Raw genomic sequence first — 5,587 nt, 5'->3', positions numbered from 1 at the left:
GGTGCCCTGTGCTACACAGTTGATCTGCGTTGGTTATCTGTTTCATATGTAGTATTGTGTGCATATGTTAATCCCAAACTCCTAATTTATCCTTCCAACATTCTTTCCCATTTGGTAACCGTAAGTTTATCTTCTATGTCTGTGAGTCTATTTCTGTTTTGTAATTAAGTTCATTCATTTTTAGATTCCTCATATAAGTGACATAGTATGATATTTATCTTTCTTTGTCTGACTTACTTCACTTAGTATGATCATCTCTAGATCCATCCATGTTGCTGCAAATGGCATCATTTTATCCCATTTTATGGCTGAGGAATATTTGTAGGGTTGATGGTTAACACAGCAGAATCAAACACATCCTTACGGTTCCAAGGTCTGCTCATCCTTATAAGATTTTTGATGGCAACTATGATATTAGATCATAACCAAAGCTGACAATTAGGAAACTGATTAATCTCATTTAGCAATCACTGACATCAGTAGAATATTGGTGTCCTCATCTTCCAGCCATCCAGGTTAACCATGAGGACGTTCTCTGATGGGCCATCTGCGTCCCTTCTGTCTCATCCCCATAGCCAAGCCAGTGTTCCCCTGAGCTGTCTCTCATATTTCTTTTCCTCTCTCCATCGCCATGGCCACTGCCTGAGTTGAGGCCTGGTCACCTGTCACCTGGACACTGAAGGCGCTGAGAGAGCCTCTTTGCTTTCCAGTCTTGTCCTGATACCCAGCTTCAATCCCTCCTCCCCATCACTGTCAGCAATCTTTCTCAAACACAGATATGACCATGACTGCCCCTGTCCACTTCCCCACCTAAAAATCCTTCAATGACTCTGTTGTTTACAGCAGGACTTTTCAAGAAAGTCAGCACACACAGTTGTAACCTGTACTGACTCTAAAGCCGGACAGTCCGTGTGTGAATCTTAGCTCTGTCATCTGCGTGTCACTGAGTGAGTTGCCCAACCTCTCTGCACTTCAGCGACTTCATTGATAAAAGTGAGGAGAATAGTAATAATAATAGGTATTAGCAATACCTACTCCACAGGACTGTGGTGAAGATTAAACAGCATGTTCCAGTTACCTATTGTTCCAATAATAGAACACCCCAAACCCTAGCAGCTTAAAATGATGATTTTATTAATGTTTCTCACATTTCTGGGGACTTACAGAGCTTAGCTGGGTAGTTACTTGGGTCTCTCACATGGTTTTAGGCAGATGGTGGCTGGGTCTGTAACCATCTCCAGGCTTCCTCTCTCATCTGTCTTGCGGGAGATGTTGGCTATGGGCTGGGATCTCAAGGGTTGGGAGAAGAGACTTCTTGGTGCAGAAGGAAGGCTGTCAAGGTTATGTTATAAGAAAAGCATGTGAGACACAAGAATCTGTTATGACCATCTTGGAAAATACAGTCTGCCACATAGTGGACAGCAAGTGGATAGCAAGTGCTCCATAAATGTTAGGCAATCCACTCCAGTACTCTTGCCTGGAAAATCCCATGGACGGGGGAGCCTGGAAGGCTGCAGTCCATGGGGTCGCTGAGGGTCGGACATGACTGAGTGACTTCATTTTCACTTTTCACTTTCATGCATTGGAGAAGGAAATGGCAACCCACTCCAGTGTTCTTGCCTGGAGAATCCCAGGGACTGGGGAGCTTGGTGGGCTGCTGTCTATGGGGTTGCACAGAGTTGGACTCAACTGAAGTGACTTAGCAGCTTACTACTGTTATTATTTTATGAACACAACCTTCATTTGGAAGAGCAGTGTATGAAAGACAATGTAGAGCAGTGGGGTAGGAGGTGAGGGTGACACAGAAGCCCCCACATCAGCCAAAGCTTTGAGGAAGCTTTTCCAACTCTAAGGTCTCTGCTGTACCCAGTGGAAAGGCACTGGGTTACCCCCATCAGAATGCTTGGTTATAAGTAACAGAACTCCTTGAGTAAGTTTAAAGCAAAAAGGAGGCTGTAAAAGGACCCTGAAAACCCTCCACGGCTCCAGGAAAGCCTGGAGTGCAGGCTTGGTGGCTCACAAGCAGAAGCCATGGCTCCACTTAGAGGAGGAGCCTGTGCCACTGCCGCTGAACAGACAGGAAGCTGGTGCTGACGATGCAGGGCACTGTGTCTCACCATGCTCAGCAGGATGGAGTCTGCAAGGCCAACCTACAAGGTATCCATGTTGTACCATCAGGTCTCCCATGGCCGTGTCTGATTGGTGGATTCAAGGTCACATGGCTGTGCCCTAGCTGCAAAGGAGGCTGGGAAGAAGCATCACCAGGTTCTGCCTTGGGAAGCCTGGGCTTTCCTGGTGGCTCAGCCGTAAAGAATCCACCTGCAATGTAGGTGGACCCCTGGGTCAGGAAGATCCTCTGGGTCAGGAAGATGCCCTGGAGGAGGGCATGGCAACCCACTCCAGTATTCTTGCCTGGAAAATCCCATGGACAGAGGAGCCTGGTGGGCTACAATCCAAAGGGTAGCAAAGAGTCAGGCCTGACCAAAGCGGCTGAGCATGCATGCACCTTGGGAAGGCTAGGACATTTAAGAGGGTTACTCTTAAGTACAGGAAGAGAGCTTAGAGGTTCTGGGAGGCTAGGGAGCAGCACGCATGCCTGCCATCTCCACACCAGCCCCTTTCCAGTCCCGTGAACCTTCTCACACTCCACTGCCCCACTGCCTCTCGTGGCTCCTCCTCGTCCTTGTTCCCGGGTCATCTCTGACCCAGCTCCCCTGCACCAATCTTCTTCTGCCTCCTCTCCTGCCCCTCCTTTGTGCTCCATGGTACCCATGCATACCTCCATCTCAGCATCCACAGAAGCCAATTGCTCTCATTCATTTTCCTGTCCGTCTTTTCCTTGGGCTGAGTCTCTCGGGCTGTGGCGCTCCTTTCCATCTCTGACTCCATGTATAGCATGGAGCTGGCATGAAGTCGGTGCCCCTGGTACGTGTGCAAGGAGACGAAACGAATGACAAAGTCCGCGTCACAGAAGTTCATGCTGCCCTCTGCTGAGGCATCTGGAAGCCCTTATTGGTCTGAGATCTGAGGTTTCTAAGTGAGCCCACATTCATCAGGCTGCTTTTCTTTCCATTCCCCCAAGAAAATAGAATTCTAGGAGGTCTTCCCCCCGCAGAATAAGACTTGAGACTAAAACCAAAGGAAAATATGCCAGCAGGAAGCGGGGCTGTTTCCCGGCTGAGTAATGCCTCTGGAGTGCGTGGTGACCCTGCCTTCCCAGCTAAACATTTTCCTCCCAGAGTCAGGGGATGGGTGAGAGGTCCAGCCTCATCTGGTTTCCTCTTGATTTATCCTGACCTCCCCGGGAGGAAGGCCGTGCCGTTGGCAGGGACTGGGAGTTAATCCAGCACTAAGTGAGTAATTAAAAGTGAGGCCTTGGATATTTGCGTAATGAGCTGAGAGTGCTTCCCACTGACCTGTCGGGCAGTTTTTCCAATCAATGTCATCTTCACTTTTAATGGCAAGTGACACTGTTTATATAAAAGGAAGGAGAAGAAGAAGGCACCTGGGTCTCCCCCGGCCCAACCTGTCTGCCCTTCCTTCCCCTCTATGATTCCAACTCCCTCAACCCTCACTACGGGTCTGGGCCATGGCAGGCCGGAACTTGGGTCTATGGTGGCAAACCCTTTGGGATGGTTCCAGAAGCCAGTATATGGTGTTCCATTAGGTTTCTCTCATAGCTCAGTTGGTAAAGAATCTGCCTGCAATGCAGGAGACCCCGGTTAGATTCCTGGATCGGGAAGATCCACTGGAGAAGGGATAGGCTACCCACTCCAGTATTCTTGGGCTTCCCTTGTGGCTCAGCTGGTAAAGAATCTGCCTGCAATGCGGGAGACCTGAGTTCGATCCCTGGGTTGGGAAGATCCCCTGGAGAAGGGATGGGCTACCCGCTCCAGTATTCTGGCCTGGAGAATTCCATGGACTGTATAGTCCATGGCGTTGCAAAGAGTCAGGCATGACTGAGTGCCTTTCACTTTCACTTTCATTATATTCTGTAATAACCTAAATGGGAAAAGAGTTTGAAAAAAGGATCCATGTATATGTATAACTGATCACTTGGCCATACACCTGAAACTGACACAACATTGACATCGACCATGCTCTGATATCAAATAGAAATTTAAAAAAGAGAAAGGACACTGTGATGGATCCCCAGTCCAATGAGGGGGACACCTGGTCCCTGATTCACAGGTGAGAAGACAGGAGCCCTGAGAGGTTTAGTACTGATGTCCCTTGGCCTCACCTGAGTGTTGGGGTCCAATGCCAGGCGCGTAGCAGAGCCGGTTCTGTCTGCCTTCTCATCCAGGGCCTCAACAGCTTGGTGCTGACTAGAGGGGGCTCAGCCTGCATCCACTGGTCCTGCCCTGAGGTGCAGTGTGTTTTAAAGATATCTCAGCAGAGAAGAGAGACTGGAGAACCATGTGTCATCTTGACAGTGCTGATCCCACCCCAGGAAGGGTCAAGAAAAACAAAAGTGCTGAGACTTTGTGTTTTCTCACCAGAGGAGGACCCAGAACCCTGCTCTTCTGGCCTCCATGGGGAGACAGACTGGGAAGTTGTTCTGGTGGGGCTGGGGGCTCACTCCTCCTGTGAGAGTGACCACCCCCAGACAGCCTCATGGCTCTGCTCACAGATGTTCTCAGAGCTTTGCCTCTGGCTACAGGACACTCATATTCTCCAATCCCCTTCTGGGCTAGATCTGATCAACTGGGTGTGTGTGTGTGTGTGTGTGTGTTTTAATTTAATCCTATATTGCCCTTCAAGCTTAGTAGTGGTAGTAGTGAAGTTGCTCAGTCGTGTCGGACTCTTTGCGACCCCATTGACTATAGCCTACCAGGCTCCTCCATCCATGGGATTCTCCAGGCAAGAGTACTAGAGTGGGTTGCCATTTCCTTCTCCAGGGGATCTTCCCGACCCAGGGATCGAACCCAGATCACCCACATTGTAGGCAGACACTTTACCATCTGAGCCACAAGGGAAGTCCCCAAACTTGAGGATCAGCACATTGACATTTTTGGCAAATTAAGGTTCTAGTTCTGGGCTTCTAGTTCTAGTTCTGGGCTTTCCTGGTAGCTCAGTTGGTAAAGAATCCACCTGCAATGCAGGAGACACCGGTTCAATTTCTGGGTCAGGAAGATCCCCTGGAGAAGGGAAAGACTACCCACTCCAGTATTCTTGGGCTTGCTTGGTGGCTCAGTTGGTAAAGAATCCGTCTGCAATACAGAAGACCTGGGTTCAATCCCTGGGTCAGGAAGATCCGCTGGAGGAGGGCATGGCAACCCACTCCAGTGTTCTTGCCTGGAGAATCCCCATGAGAAGTGGAGCCTGGTGGGCTACAGTCCATGGGGTCGCAAAGAATCAGACATGACTGAGTGACTTTCACTCACAAGGTTCTAGGAGGGCTTCCCTGGTGGCTCAGATAGTAAAGAATCCTCCTGCAATGCAGGAGACCTGGCTTTACTCCCTGCGTGGGGAAGATCCCCTGGAGAAGGGAATGAAAACCCACTCCAGTATTCTTGCCTTGGAGAATCCCTATGGAGCTTGGCATGCTATAGTCCATGGGGTCGCAAAGAGTAGGACAATATTG

At 49.5% G+C, this 5,587-nt stretch overlaps 1 long non-coding RNA gene across 1 annotated transcript; it reads right to left on the bottom strand.

The window, feature by feature from the left end:
- Nucleotides 1–1,117: 1,117 nt before the first annotated feature.
- Nucleotides 1,118–5,324, bottom strand: LOC133234548 (uncharacterized). The gene is made up of 3 exons (XR_009732169.1): nt 4,244–5,324; nt 2,780–2,922; nt 1,118–1,332 (listed from the first exon to the last, which is right to left on the bottom strand). It is a non-coding gene; the product is annotated as an uncharacterized LOC133234548 (long non-coding RNA).
- Between the last annotated feature and the right edge of the window lie 263 nt (nt 5,325–5,587).

The sequence above is a fragment of the Bos javanicus genome, chromosome 21 (genome assembly GCF_032452875.1).
Source record: "Bos javanicus breed banteng chromosome 21, ARS-OSU_banteng_1.0, whole genome shotgun sequence".
Taxonomy (NCBI): Eukaryota; Metazoa; Chordata; class Mammalia; order Artiodactyla; family Bovidae; genus Bos; species Bos javanicus.
Note: the sequence above shows the minus strand (reverse complement) of the source record. Positions and strands in the feature narration are given on the sequence as shown.